This window comes from Hemicordylus capensis, chromosome 2 (genome assembly GCF_027244095.1).
Source record: "Hemicordylus capensis ecotype Gifberg chromosome 2, rHemCap1.1.pri, whole genome shotgun sequence".
In the NCBI taxonomy this organism is placed as follows: domain Eukaryota; kingdom Metazoa; phylum Chordata; class Lepidosauria; order Squamata; family Cordylidae; genus Hemicordylus; species Hemicordylus capensis.
The window spans coordinates 348,527,583-348,543,539 of record NC_069658.1 but is presented as its reverse complement, the minus strand read 5'-3'; the positions used below and the strand labels follow the sequence as shown (position 1 = coordinate 348,543,539).

The following is a 15,957-nucleotide window of genomic DNA, read 5'->3' as shown; positions in this document are numbered from 1 at the left end:
GAAGTGGAAGGAAATTGAAAGTCGCTCTATTTTTTCTTTAGGAAATAATATAGAAGTCTGCAATTATTGTGCAAATGCACTTTTTTGTAAAATTCAGTGAGCCACTGTGTCCTCCTTGATGCCTTCTGTAACCAAAGGCAGAAAAATGTCCAGCAGAAAAACTGCAGGAAGAAAGCTGAGATAAAAACCTCCCATCTTGGTAATTCAGAAAAGATTTGTGCAGCTGATTTATATTAATGCCTATGGAAAATATGCATGTAGAAGCCACAGGACTAAATCAAGGACTCTATGTCAGGAAGCCCAGATGGTAAATTTAGAGCCCAATGGAAGGGATTCAGAGCACAGTTCATGAACCCAATTGCCTTTTTAAAAGCTGGCAGAATATCCAAATGCACAGATCTGAAGCAGTTTGATAATTCAAGGCAGAAAGACCTTCAGATGTTCTGAACCAGAACACCAGCTCCATATTGTTGAGCATCAACATACAAAAGAACGTTTTTCAAAGACCATAAGGAAAGCCATGGTGTTTAGCGCTTATATCAATTCAAGGAGATAATATACTGCTGAATACTAGTTACTTGTGACAAATATGGGTAATGGTTTTCAGAGCAGCCTTTCCATGGATAACAAGTTGACAACGGGTTTTCTAAACTGTAATTGGTAACTAAGGAAAAAAAGAGAAAGAGGGGGGAAAATTGGGGCCTCTCTCAGCCTAACCTACTTCACAGGGTTGTTGTGAGGAGAAACTCAAGTATGTAGTACACCGCTCTGGGTTCCTTGGAGGAAGAGCGGGATATAAATATGAAAATAAATAAATAAATAAATAAATAAAGTCAGAGCATTTTGGATTTGTGACTTACAGTTAAAATGTACATAAGGGCACAATATATTAGGGTTCCATGGAGGTGTTTATGGTGGTCAATTTTGGTCCCTGACAATGAATGTCATTGTCTTGATTAGGCCCTTCTCTCCAGAGGTGGGGAGTGGAATGAGCTATCTGGGGACTTGGGTGGGCTGGCAGTAAAGATACAAGCCACTGAAACAACTGCTCCATTGAGCTGCAAAGTCTTCTGGCACCTGGTAGTTGGTAGAAAGTGGCATATACAGCTGAGTGAGCTCTCTCAGACTCACCTCAGATTAATTTGGAACTGATCCAAGATCTTGAACATTTAGAAGATATTAGATCATTTCTCCAAGTCAATTGGAGGGCCGGAAACATTTTTAAAAGTTGCTCCATTACATTGAATAGGGACAAATTCGGAAGTTGCAGGGGGGAAATCAAAGGGGAAGGGTAGCCAATCCCCATGGGTGGCCCTTTGGTTGGGGGTTTCTCCCACATCCTTGTTTTTTGCTGCTGCTTCCAAAGTGTGAAGATGACTATAGAAAGCAATGCCTGAAGGCAAACTGACACATACCTAAGTCAGCAAAGCATGTCTAATCAAAAAATACATTTGCCCTTTATCTGTGTTATTGGGCGGGGCGGGGAGGACACCTTATAGATGAGTTGATACCATCAAAAAAGTTTGCTCCTCAGCTGCATAGATTTTAACCTCTCAGGCAGACAGAAGCCAAGCATGTCATGTGAGGGAAAAGAGAGAGAGGGTGACAGGGGAAGAAAAGAAAAAAAGCAGATGCCTGCTCTGTCCAGCTGAACTATCATTTCCCCCTCATGGGGCTCTTGGGCATTAACTGTCTTGTGAGGGAGAAGAGCCAGTGAGAAGAAGGCAGGCAAAGACATCAGGCACCTGCTCTGCTCAGGCGAACAACTGCCCTGTGAAGGAGAACTATATTGATTTTGGTTTTTCGTTGTATTTGTACCTTCATCTGTAAGCTGGCTTGTGAACCCATGGGTTTGAAAGGTGGCATCTATCTATCTATCTATCTATCTATCTATCTATCTATCTATCTATCTATCTATCTAATGGCCTCATTACAGGGGCACAGTCTGGAGGTTCTCCTGGTTCTCCTAGAGTTGCTCCTGGAAGCCCTGGGTGTTGTGGCCAGAAGTATCGTTGTGCAATTCATTTCTGAGTTCAATTCAAGGAGCTGTTTTGACCTTTAAAACCCTAAATGACTTGGGTCCTAGATAAATGTCTGACCCCAAGTGAATCTATCTGCCTTGCAAGGTCTTCTGAGGGGGCTCTGTTCCACCTGCCAATGCCAGCTGGAATCATTGTCATCCATGTGGGACAGACAGTGGAACTCCCTTCCTGTGGGGGCACACCTCCTCACTTCCCTCATGACCTTTCATAGACAAGTGAAGACTCCTCTCTTTCTCTAGGAATCTGGACAATGAAAAGACACAGGTGGTATTTCCCCCCCTAGTTATCAATGGCTGACATCCTGACTAAGCCAGTGTCAGTGTGCCTGGAAGACACAGCCATGCTGCAGGGAAAAAGCTTCTACTGCACTGCAGCACTGGAGCACAGCACACAGGCTGCGAGGGTTGGAGGTGGGGTGATTCTCATCTGCTTCCTCTGGAAGTGCCCTGCACCACTCAAAAATATGTTCCTGAGGGTTGTGCTTCTGAGGGACATATTTCTGGCTGGCACAGGATACTTCAGGGGGAAGCAGAGATCGATGAAAATTGTCCCTCCTCACCCTGCACACTCCATGCGGCAGAGCTAAGAAAACGCTTCTCAGCATGGGCAGAACTTCCAAGCACACCGATACCAGCTTAGTCAGGAGGCCAGCCACTGCCTGCGGTATATGAACACTGCTGCTGTGCTTTTGCCTTTTGCTCATTATATTTTTATTGTTTTAAGCTTTGCTAATTTATATGCTTTAATTATTGGAAGTAGGGTTGGGTATATGTGACAAAAGGGGGTCTAAAAAACAAACAAATGAATAAATGGAATATAGCCACTGTGAAAGTATAACTGGAACTAAATCTGGTGTGCAGCCAGCCAAATCCTATGCATGTTTACTCAGAAGTAAATCTCACTGTGTTCAATGGGACTTACTCTTCCAGGCAAGTATGCATATGAGTGAGGCCTAAGTGCAGGTCTGTAATTTTATTCTGTCTATCTTTTCAAAATAATCTGAATGGAACTTCATTCTCCAAGATACCTTAGCTTTGCAGACATACAGAAGTCATTTTCCAAAGATTTTCTTGGAGCAGAAAAGAAATCTCATAGGCCATAACAAAGAAGTAAAAAAGAAATGAAGCTGTCATTAACTGAGAGAGAGCAACTTGTCATTACGTCATGTGTGGCAGACTCCCTGTACCAAACATCTGGAAATTATTTATATGAGAAATCTCATTAAGTCTTTAGTCCCTGTGACAATGCTGATCTATTTCATTTTTTCGCTTTAGGATTGATCAGCCAACATTCCAGAAGCTGATGCCAACAACAAAAAGAAATCCATGCAAGCTATAGTGTTTAATATCATTACATATGTAGGTACTAAAAGAATTATGGTTCATCAAGAAATCAAAAGTAAAGAACTGGTATAGGCAGAAGAAATGTGTCTCTGATGACTTGTCTGAGGCAAAGGAATGTGAAGAGCTCCTAAAAAGAAGGACTGGGCTAGCTGCTACAAGAGCTGAGAAATGTAGAAAGATTTGGAAGACAAAAACATAACAAAGTAAAGCAAAACCCCTTCTAAATGGCATAATTGTTGTGTCGACATTGATATGAAGATTAAATGTACATGAAAGAAGAGGTCCAGTTGCTGAACATGCTTAAGTTTCACTGAAAACCAATGGAACTTGCACGTAAATTCTGCAATTTATATTTCTGAGGAATATTCATATGCCATGCTTACTATGAATTGTGTCTAGAGACTTCAGCAAGCTAGCTGTGCTTAGGTTGCATAAGCAATGGAAGAACATGTGCCTATTTCTAAGTACTTCAACTTCTAAAATTAGTACTTCTAAGGAACTTTAAATTTAAACATACACACACATTAGAGTGATTCTATAGGTGGTGAAAAAATAATGGTGTTACAAGAAATTCAGAAGAATGGCCCAATATCAGGAATGCAATATCAGGAAAGCTTGGGCCCAATATCAGAAATGCAATTGAAAAGAATTTTTATAGAGATTGATGAATCTCTTTTATAGAGATTGATGAATCTCTTTTATAGAGATTGATGAATACAGAGTGAGGGAATAGTGGAGGAAAACTGAGAATGTGTTACACTGAGAATTATAATGGAAGATTATAAAAATAGGAAGTAGTTATTTGGAAAGATTCCTTTTAGTCTGAAAGCAAGAAAAGTAAAAGTAAGTAACTGAAGCCAGCTTCTCAATGGCTTAAATACAGAGCAAGGTCCAATCCAACCTAGTCATGACTTGTCCAACTGTAATAAATTATGGCAGCTGGTACAGGAGGCCACCAATTAGTAATGACTAACTTAGTCATGACTAACTTCGTCTGCATTCTGTTCCTCCGCTAAGAACCAGACTAGAGGATATATTAATCATATAATTGTCTCCTGTGCTTATTTTTTTAGAAATAGAAGTTGTGGGGGCCCAATCTGGTTGGTACCATGGTGCATGGGAAGGTGAGTTGGCCTCTGTGGAAAATGGTTCCCTCAAGGTGCCATAATTTGATCAGTGGTACAGAGTTGTGGTTGGGTGGGCAGGGGGAAGAGCTGCAGATGCAGCTCACTTGTACTCGTCTTGCCCTGCCCTGGCTGCCTCTCTGTCTCTTGTTCTGCCCCACTGCGGTGTTAGCCCTAGGCATGTGGGTTGGTATTCACCAGGTTATCCCCAACCAAGCGAATATCAGCCTGTGCATCTGGGGTTAACATGATGCCAGGGCAAGGGGAGAGACAGAGAGGCAAGATGAGTGTGAATGACTTTTAGCTTGTTTTCTGCCCCCTCCAATCCTGCCCATACCAGCCACCAGTGCATTTGATGCAATGACATCTTTGGGGAACCACCTTTGGGGGAGGGTTCAGTGCCAATGGGGAAATGGCATGGGAGGAAGGGTCCGAGGGACCCTGCCCCCCGCTCCCCATGTGCTATGGCCCCCTATTTGGATCACTCCTCCCCTGTGGCTGCTACTTCTAAACAAAACATGAGGGAGAGACAATCATACATTCAGTGTATTTGACTCTCCATTATTTGTCCTCCACATTACTTTTCATTCCTCCATTTATTTATGCCAGTGGTTTTCTATGTTCTGGAAAACCCTGGGATTCCGCTGAAGCTTCAGGGATTACTTAATAAGATGAGTAATGGCACATAAGGTTTCTTGTGTGATATATTATGAGGCAGTCCACTCATTTTGACTGGGATTGGTAGCCAGGAATAATGCTAATTTAAGAAAATTGGATTTCGTGCTTTCTAATCCAGAGAGTCAAATTAGGTGTCTTTTGCTTCTATTGACTGGAGAGAGGATTTTTCAGGAAAGGTCCAAGAGCGTATGTCTGAATTTATAGCAATCTTTCACATCCAATCCACAAGCAAAAGATGCTGCACAACACCATTCTGAAAGAGGAATTCTGCCTCCCTGTGATTTGAACAGGGTTCTTTGAGGTAAATACCACTGTTTTCTGCTGCATAGGTACACAGGAAGCTGTCTTATACAGAGTCAGACCATTGGTCCATCTTGTTGCTCAGTATTGTCTACTCTGACTGATAGTGGCTTTCCAGGGTTTTGGAAAGCTATTGCCTGTCCTACCTGGAGATGCCAAGGATGGAACTTGAGACCTTCTGCATACAAAGCAGGTGCTTTTCCACTGAGCTACAGCTCCATCCCCATTTAAGCCAAACAGACGGGGTGAAGAACTGTCTGTGTTAACGGGTATTGCCTTTTGAATCTCTTCTTGATGCAAGATTCATATCATGAAAGTGTTTCTGACTAGTGAATAGAGTTGGTGACTCTATTCAGAGGGTTTTTGTATATTAGTGTTGCATTTAAAGAATGCAACACTGCCAAGGACCAAACCACCTGCCCCATAACAAGGGGAAGGGAGGGAAACCATCTGGAAATTCCATTATTCACCCTTGGTCTACAGGCGTACAATGGTGGTCAGCCATGGTCTATGTCAACAGCAACCATTTCTTGCACACAAGGCATTTTATTGGTCAGCCAACAGTCATTACTTGTGGCTTATATTCTTATAACTTCATCTAGAATAGTTTAATTTAAACATATCCAGATATAAATCATACTAGGGAAACATCTGGCTGTTTCTCTGGACTCTATCTGACAGCAGTCTTTATAAACGTGATACCTGTTTTACCAAAAGAGATATGCAGACTGCTTGTGCTGCTTTTGGTACCTATGTAAGTTAATGTGTTATAGTCAGGAAAACATTTAGTTTCCACAGACCAGCAGTTTGTTCTGCACTAGAAAGAAACATCAGTCTACAAATGTTGCACTGAACTCGATAGCAGAGCAGCTGCACCATCCTCTCTTCTTCAACAGTTGTGTGTAGCAGGAAGTTGTATAATGTTATGTTTTATTACATTTTCAGTATGAGGGTCTCACATGTGATGCAAACATCTGAGACCATAAATGGCCTTTGGTTGCAGACTGCAGAGGCTCCAGGAGTGCCCAAGAGGTCCAGTAAATTAACTGGTATTGAAGGATGGGTTTTTATCACTTTTTAGCCTACTTTCATTAAGGAAAGTAAGCTTATGAGATCACTTGGCATTCTGTCTATATATCCATGTGTGTGAGTCCGTCCCCTGCCTATCATCTTTGCAATGCCCGGACCAATATGAACCAAATTGGGTACAGTTGTAGGGACACATAGAAATACCTCAATGGCATAGTTTGTGATGATGTTATCCACCTCAATTTGAGATGGCAGATGCATCAGTGGCACAAGTGGGCTAACTTGTGAGCTGCCTAGCTGATTTGGACCAAATTTGATACAGCTGCAGGGACACATAGGGACAGCTCAAAGGTGTAGTTTGTAATGATGTCATCCACCCTGATTCAAAATGGCAAATGCATGAACATTTGCAGTACAAGCGAGCTAACTTGTAGACCGCCTAACCAATTTGGACCAAATTTGGTGCAGTTCTAGTGACACGAAGGGACACCTCAACAGCATAGTTTGTGATGATGTCATCCACCCCAATTCAAGATGGTGGATGCATGAATTTTTGAGGCACAAGTGGGAACCAATTTGGACCTTATTTGGTGCAGTTGTAGGGACACATAGGGATATTTCAATGGCATAGTTTGTGATGATGTCAACCACTCTGATTCAAGATGGTGGAGGTGTGAATGTTTGAGGCACAAGTGGGAACTGATTTGGAACTAATTTAGTGCTGTTGTAGGGACATATACTCTAGGGACACCTTAAAGGCATCGTTGGTGGTGATATCAACCACCCAAATACAATATGGTCGATGTATTTGAGGTGCAAGTGGGCTAACTTGTGAACCACCTAGCCAATTTGCTACAGGTGTTGGGACACATAGGGATGGCTCAAGCACATAGTTTGTAATGATGTCATCCACCCTGGTTCAAAGTGGCGGATGCATGAACAGTTGAGGCACAAGTGGACTAACTTGTGGACTGCCTAAGTGATTTGAACCAAATTTGGTACAGTTGTACCATAGGGACATAGCAACACTTCAGTGGCGTAGATTGTGTCAACATCATCCACCCCAATTCAAGATGGTGGATGTGTGAACATTTAAGACTGAAGTGGGCTAACTTGTGAAGATGGTAATTATTAATCAAGAATATAGTGAAAGGAAAGTAAGCAGATTAGTTCTTACCAGAACAACTTTTTTTTATTAAGTCAACACACACTGATCATTTTAATGGAGCTTATGACTGATATTAACGTGTGCAGATTGAGATGTAGCACACCTTGAGAAATGTAATATGTGTAGTATCACAATCCAGTACATCTTGAGTAGTCATCTGGAGATGTGCTGAGCCATGCAGGTGACCCTTTCAGCACAGGTGAAACCACTGAATAGATCAAAACAACGCTTTTGTCTTCTCACCTTTTCTGCTGTCTCTGATTTAGTATCTAGAAAAGTACTGCTGAACAGGAAGAAGCCAAGAATGACTTCAGCTCTTCATATAGCATTAAAGATTGAAACCATATGACTTAAAAACCCATGGGCTCATAAAGGGGTTGTCCCTTGCTGCATCATCAGACAAGAAAGGCAGACTTCCCTTTTCTGGTTCTGTTTATTTTACTGCTTAACAGACACAAAAGAGTCTTAGCCTAAATTAGCACATCTCAGAAGTGTAATAAACTGCAGAAGTGCAAGTTTGGAGTTGCCAACTGGACATACACACAGTGACTTCTGCTGAAGGTGCCAAAGCATTCTGAATTGATGTCTCAAATAAGTAAAAGTGATAAATACCAAATGTGTCTGTCTTGATCACACTACAAAACATAGATGGATCCTACTGGAATTCTGTATAGATTACATCATGTTATTCATGTATAACAACTGATGACTTTAAAAAATTGCGGTGGAAATATCTTTTTTCCTTGGTAGTAATAATGACAGCCTGTTACACTGACATGTTGTAGGGCTTGGCTAAAACACTTCTCAGGATGGGAAAATCAGTTTGATAAGATCCACAGGTTCTATATGAAAGGAAAAGACACTTCTCGTTCAGAGCATGCATAATACAGTGACTATGGCATATGAAGCACCAGGTTGCAGAAGCAGATGTGAAATATGTGCTACAGAACAGAAAAGACTAGCTATGGGGAATATTTTCTGGATGATATTGCAGGACTGTACTTTTCTGGCCATGGTAGGTGGGCCTCAAAGATATTAAAAAATCACTTAATAAAGAAAGGCTAATGACTAAACACAACATCTGACACAGCTTAAGGCAGTTTCCTGTATTTTCTTCTAAATGACCACTCTTTTGAACTCAGCTAGGCTAGAGTGCCTGAGCAAAATTTGACTTAATTTTTTTTTAACCTGCAACTATTTGTATAAAGCCAGGGACTGTGACTTTTACAATTGTTTCTTTCGCATAAAAACAGAGACTGATTTATTTATATTATAGTTTGCATGACAACAAGCATAGCTGCACCTATAGCAATCTATTTAATGGCTGGACTTCCTAGGGCTTGATACAGAGGTCAGATCTGGCCCCCAAAGCCCAGATTACATCATTTTTATTTCTGTGACACTTTTCAAGTTTTGTTTGTTTGTTTGTTTTGTTGCAGACATTCCTAGCTGCTATGTAGAAGTAAGTTTAATTGAAGTAGTGGATCTTACCTCAAAATATCTGAGTTTAGGTTTGATTAGTGCAAGTGAAAGGTGTGGACTTTTTCAAAGTTTTCCTGTTAACTCAGAAAAGAACTTCACAGGGCATAGAAAAGGGTAGCCCAAAGGGCAAACAGCAGTGAAAATAAGTCTTGTGCAGTTTTGTCTCATATTTTAATTTCATTTTTGTATATTATTTATTTTACAAAATGGAGCTAGATAGGCTGCAATCTGCAGCAGAAGGGGGGAAAGCAGAAGGGGGCAGAGGCCTTTTAACCCTTGTGCCTAAAAGAATTCTACTAAAAGTTGCCACCATCCAAGCTGCTTTATCCTTCACAGTGGAAAAGATACAGGTACCTGTAATTGTCCCCAGACCCTGGCCCAAGAAGACACACAGACTTAGTATGGTTGAAAGGGCCACAACTTTATTAATTATACACAAGGCATGGCGGTCTGGAACACTAGGTGATTAATCACCCTAAAGAACAGTGCGGGCCAATAGAAGCAGGTTAGAACTCTGAAGTCCCACCTAGCACCTACTGGGCGACACACCCTGGCTTGGGAATGGGCAGGCCCACCCTACCCAATTCCTTCGAAGCCAACCCCCCCTTCTGTAAGAGAGGATCTGGATACCTCTAGGCCTTCACCCAACCCCGGACCGCTCAGCCCACAGGTTGCTGAAGTCCTGAAGCAGGTTTCATGGCAATCTATTCTCCCCCAACGTGGCCGCCGAATCCACCAAGAAGGCCGCCGCCTCCACGAAGTAGGCCTGCCTCAGAGGCCTAGCCACCGCCGCGAAAGCCCACGTGGCCGCCGCCGCCTCTTCTAGGCCCGTGCCGGCCCGCAGCACTTCGTGGCCCGTATTAGGCGGCTGTGCGGCCTGAAGTAGGCCCGCTGTGAAGGCCTGGGCGTTGCCGCCGCCGTGTCCAGCGCCGGGCCTTCCTGGCCTTCGGATACCGCTGCCGCGGCTTCCTTCGGGCCGCCCGCAGCGGACCTGCTGCCCCCCGGCCTTCGTAGCCCGACGGCGAGCCTTGCCGTAAAGGCCAAAGTGCCTCCGCCGCCTTTCGTGGGCCGCTGTCGCGGCTTCCCTTGAGCAGCTCGCGGCGGACCTGCTGGCCTCGCCGCCAAAGCCTCTCGTCCGAGAGAGCTCTCGATAGAGAGCTCCTTCTCTTGCTGCTGCTTGGCGCCAACTGAAGAGAACGGGGCGGGGATCGTCCGTTCCCAGCCGAAACCCCGCCCCCAAACCTGACGGGCTAATCAGAGCCCTTCTTGGGCCTCGTGTAGAGCGGGCTGGGACAAACCCCCTCCCCTCTACACGGGGGCCAATGTTTCCTTTTTAAAGAGGAAACATTGCCGGGGGGGAAATAATTAAAGTTCTGCCTCTTCCATCTCCTCCTCACCTACCCCACCCTACAGGCCTTCTGCTGCAGACTGTAATCTCTGTGGTTGCATTCCTTTTTTTTTTTTTAAGGAGCTTGTAAAGGAAAAACTAGTTGTGACTGAACACATCACATGGCATTTGACCCTAAGGCACCACAATAATGGAGTGAAGCCTTTGAAAGCAAAGACAGTTCTCTAAAGAAAACTTTGAGACAGATTCAAAATTGGTGCAACTACTGGCTAGCCCTAAGATATTCTTATACTCTCCTGTATTGGTTATATGAAAAGGAGGATAAAAATACTAAAATTAAGTGGGCTGTGAAGAAATAGACCTAATGCTCTTCATCTTCCTGATTCAATCACAGAACTTTGATAAATATCCTAAACTGGCTCACTCTTTTACTTCTCTTCCTATAAACAGCATCTTTTCCCAATCATCTGCTTAACTGTAATCTCCAAAATCGCTCTTGCTAAATTAAACCATATGTTTTCCAAATAAAAATACAGGATCTAAAATGCATTTTATGTGAGAGAGAGAGAGAGAGAGAGAGAGAGATTGAGTGTGTGTGTGTGTGTGTGTATATATATGAATGAAGCTGGGTGGGGGGCCCAGGGGTGAAGAGAACTAGGAGATGGCCAGCTGCCATGTTTCCACTCTCTGAGCCTGGACCAAGCTTAGAAAGGCTAACATCATGATGTAATGGAGCAAGGAAAAGAATTCTGTATTAAACATTTCAATGTCCAAGAAATTAATTAAATAAATAGTCACTTGGCACCCCAACACTCAGACATACTGAGCTTATAAAGATTCTAACGCATGGTACAAACATATCAGGAATGAATGTTCTTTGGAACTTAGAAAATCTTTCCCCAACATGGGAGCAAGAGCAGGAGTTAAGAGACAGGAGAGTTAGAAGTCCTCACTCTAAATGTCACCATTAGGTAGAACTCCTATCTTCAGGGAGATTATTCCTTTCTTTATCAGATGCTGGAAACAAACAAGGGGTGAATATTGTCTTCATGCCCTATTTATGAGTTTTCCAAAGGCTATATTAGCCAACATGTCCCTATTTTCCTGTTCACCTGAATGGGGGAAAAACAGGAACATGTTGGCAGGTATGAAAGGCACTGGTTGGCTATCGTTGGAGACAGAATACTGAACCAGATGGATCTTTGCTCTGATCCAACAAGACAATGAGTAGATTCTCACGATCTGCAAAAAGCGGGCTAAGGGAGCCTAGCTCGCTTTTTGCTGATCGTCTGGTGCCACGGGAGCTGCGTGGCTCCAGGCAGCAAACCCTCCTAATTCCCTCTCCCCTTAGCCAAGGTTAACGGAGCGAGCACTCCGCTAGACCCGTCTTTTTGATCGTGTATTGCTGTGCCGCAGCTCCACACCGCGGCAACACATGAGGAGGCCCCCGCTGGGTAGCTGAAACAAGCCTCCCAATCCTGGGGATCTCTCCAGGATGCCCCACACGCTTGTGCGGGGCTTCCTGGAATGTTTGGGGGCTGTGCGGCCCCCAGTCCCCACAGCCCCCGCTGGCTCCACGACAGAGCCGGCAATCATGTGGGCAGCCAATCCGGCCACCCAGGACTTCCCTTCCAATCGTCTGCTGGAAGAGTGGACTAAGCCCTCTCTCCCCGCAAAACCCCTAAAGGCGAGTCTCACTGATCGTGAGACTCACCTCCATGTTTGTGTTCTTATGTGCATCCAGCCTTGCTCCCACACTTAGATAATCACCCTCCATCAACTGGACTTACAGTGGCATAGAACCTAGTTTTTCTTCCTTCCTACTTTTCTAAGATTTTCCATTGCAACTTCCCTCAATCTTCGCCTGATTGTAGCTTCCACCATTCCAGTTCTTTCCTGGATTTCTGAGCCCACAGCACTCTATGCTGCCAAACTAAAATCTCTTTGGGAACTCCAGTACCTTCCAAGACTATTGTATCCCTTCAAGAGACAAGACAATATTCCTACAAAAGCACACTCTTTTCCAGGAGGTTGTTCTGACATAACGTTTTCTCTTTTGAAGAGGTATACATTTTATATATGCCCCCCTTGGTTTTTTGGCCCTTTTTAAAATAGGAACCTAACCCCACATTGACTCAAAGTTTTGTTATTCATGGTTTTGGTATTTGCACCTATAGGCGAGAACAGAACTACTGCAAATAACAAAAGCCACCTGTAAATTCTTCCATGAGTATTCCTGCCTCCATGGAAGAAAAAAATATTGGAACATTCAACCCATTGTTCTATGCAGGGCTCTTAGCAGCAGCAGCAGCAATAACAACATGACTAGCAAGTGGCAAAATGAGACCTTCTTCCTATGAACTTTTCTCCTCAGGGAGACCCTCATTTCCTTGCTGACATTGTTTATGCAATCACGGAACAGATCAAGGCTGAAACAAATTAAAAGAAAGGCAATGAGCCATCTTATTTTTTACACCTTTGTTGTCACTCTAGGGTTCACTTTCACATATAAACAATAACATTCTTCACAAATGTATGCTGATAGGCAAGAAAGAAGGGAATAGTCATTTGCTGCTGCCCCCTAACCCACATTTCCTTCATTTCCTCCCTTGTAATGTCTAGGGATACTAATGTAAGTTGGGCCTAGCTTACGGGAAAATGTAGAGCACAAACCAAGCACAACTTCCTAATATGAACACACTTTTCATAACAAAGATTTCTGCCCCCAACAGCTTCCCCAATCTCATGTAGAGCAGGAGATTATCCCTTATGTTACCACTGATGCTAATGACAGGATTGCATTGTGAGTTTCCTTGTTCCATTTCATTGGCTGCTGCTTCTGAGGGTGGACAGACTTACTGCACAGTGACACTGTGTTATGCTCCCATCCCCTTTGATACCCAGCACAAACTAATTGGCCAACATCCAGGCTAAAGAAGCGCTGGTGCTACCTGAGAAGCAGTGGTACTCCTGATAGCTTCGACTAACGCAGCAGTGGTGGTCATGTGAGGGGTGCAGGGTTGCATTTTGATGACTTCCTCCTCCACCAGAAGCACTCTGTGCACACAAAAATATTGTGTAGCCCTTAGGGACATTTGTTCATAGGCACAGGGTGCTTTCGGGAGAAGTGTAAAACCTCACCTCTTCCTATGCGAGTGCTGGTGATGTGTAGGGCAGGAACACATCAGGAGTGCCACCACTTCTCACATAGCTCCAGCACTTTCTTAGTCTGGATGACAGCTGCTGTCTTTATTTATTTATAGCTATCCATGACCTTGCTTCACCCAATGAGTTCCCAGTGCTCACCGAAGATGGGATGACTGAAGTTCCTGGAGATTTCCCATGCCCCCATCCCCAATACTTGTCACAATAGCAAGCCATCAACATCACCTGGATTTCTTTCAAGAGTCACCTGGAGATGAATGCCAGTTCTTGGAGACTCCAGGCCAGTCCTGGGGGGTTGCCAACTCTTTCTTGTTATATCCCTTTCTGTGTTGTCTACTCCTCCGGCTCTCTTAGCTGGTCCTCCGTTTCCTGTAAATGATTCTGCCTTGCTGCCCCCTATGTGTGGAAGTTCCACCCTGAGCTTGTACCAATGACCTCTCTTCCTTCCCATCAACCCTAAAAACCAACCTTTTCCATGTAACCTCTGCCTTGCCCTCAATCTTCATACTCAGCGGAAACCAAACTTTAAGTATATGTGATAGCATTTGCTCACATTTTTCACTCCTTAATGTCTCTCTCTGTATTCCTCTCTCTGAGGAATTCCCCACTGCCTATCTTATCTTATATTGTATTTTCTTGTGGAGCAGAGACCTATCTAGGTTGCCTGCATAACGTTGGGCACAATATTGTTATGAGATGGGGTTACACTGACTGGCCATCTCTTTGTTAGGCAGATCACTGTTTGTGGCCCAGAAGATGAACTGGAAGTTCACGATGGAGAGTATTCTCGGTACAGAAGCTGTCAGGGTTGATAAGCTGATACATACCTCCGGCTGATGCGAGGAGGATAAGCTAAGGGGAGAAGGTTAACAGATAAAAAGAAACAGTGCGGGTCAGGACAAGCAGTTTTTGGAGACAGACACAGATGTCTGGAATGTATGTTGGAAAGAATGAAGCACCCTAAAGTGCTTTTAGCATTCAGCTTCTCCAGATAGTTGAAAGCTGAAGTTCTTTGGGCCACTCTTTGGCAACCCGATGTGAATTGTTGATGTCTTGCAGGACTGCTGTTATTAAACAAAATATTTCAAAGATTGCATTGGCCTCCAGTGATTTTGCCTCCAATAGAAGGAGGAACTTGGCTAGTGCTGCCTCAACCTTCTCACCATTCAGAGAAGTGGGGAGCACACAACAGTATCTTTATATAAAAATCTCTAAGACATACCTGTAGCTAATCCCATGTATGGCAGCTCTTTTGAGAGTTCAGAGAGCTGCCGTATAGCTACGGGACGCGTGGGCAGAAGAAAATGGTGGCGGCAGCAGTAGCCGGTTGGCCAGCCAGAAAGTGGTGGCGGCGGCAACGGTAGGCGGGAGAAGAAGCTGGCGCACAGCCGGCCAGAAAGCAGGGGGAGGGGTGGGCGGGAAGTGGCAAGTGGGTGGGACGGAGAAGAAGCCGGCACCCAGCTGGCCAGAAAGTGGTGCGGGGGTGGCAGAAGGGAGAAGAAGCTGGCACCTGGCCAGCCAGAAAGCAGGGGTGGGGGGGGGCGGGTGAGAAGAAGCTGGCTGGCCAGCCAGAAGGCAGTGGTGGTGGGGGAGTGTGGGAGAAGAATCTGGCAGGTGGGGTGGAGAACAAGCCCGGCTGGCCAGAAAGTGGTGCAGGAGGTGGCGGATGGGAGAAGCTGGTGCCTGGTCAGCCAGCCAGAAAGCGGCGGGTGGGAGGGTGAGAAGAAGCCTGCCAACTGGCCAGCCAGAAACTGGCAGGGTGGGCAGCAGAAGAAGCCAGCCAGCTGGCCCACCAGAAAGGGTGGGGGAGGGTGGGAGAAGAAGCCAATGCCTATCCTGCCATAAACCGGCAGGGGGCAGAGAGAAAGAAAAAGTGCAGGTGGGTGGGCCAGCCAGAGGCATAGATGTTCTGCGCCCAGCCCAGCTAGTAAATAATAAAAGGCATTGGACATCCTTAGAAGTTACACAAGAAACAGAGAGAACAAAATACAGGGCTACTGTTCACAGAAGTGCTGCAATGTATGGTAACTTCTAGTACCATCTCAAGAGAAGAAGAACTGCACATATGGACACTTAAGGCTAGGACAATGCCACCCAATTTATTTACTTTTTGTTTGCTTATTACATTTTTATCCCACCCTTCCTCCATGGAGCTCAGAGCAGCATGCATTGTCCCCCCGTTTGATCTTCACAACAACCCTATGAGGTACATTATGCTGAGAATATGTGAAAAGCCAAAGGATATATGAGTCGTTCACATGACCCCCAGGGCTTGGGC

At 44.4% G+C, this 15,957-nt stretch overlaps 1 protein-coding gene and 1 long non-coding RNA gene across 3 annotated transcripts in view; both read left to right on the top strand.

The window, feature by feature from the left end:
- The window catches only part of TGFBI (transforming growth factor beta induced), a 112,648-nt gene that overhangs the window by 4,116 nt on the left and 92,575 nt on the right, over nt 1–15,957 (top strand). The window lies entirely within an intron of this gene.
- On the top strand, nt 1,613–3,665 carry LOC128345186 (uncharacterized). Of its 2 annotated transcripts, none has more exons than XR_008316300.1 (2): nt 1,613–1,826; nt 3,317–3,665. It is a non-coding gene; the product is annotated as an uncharacterized LOC128345186 (long non-coding RNA). The 2 variants fall into 2 exon arrangements; XR_008316301.1 differs by lacking the exon at nt 1,613–1,826 and adding an exon at nt 2,133–2,306.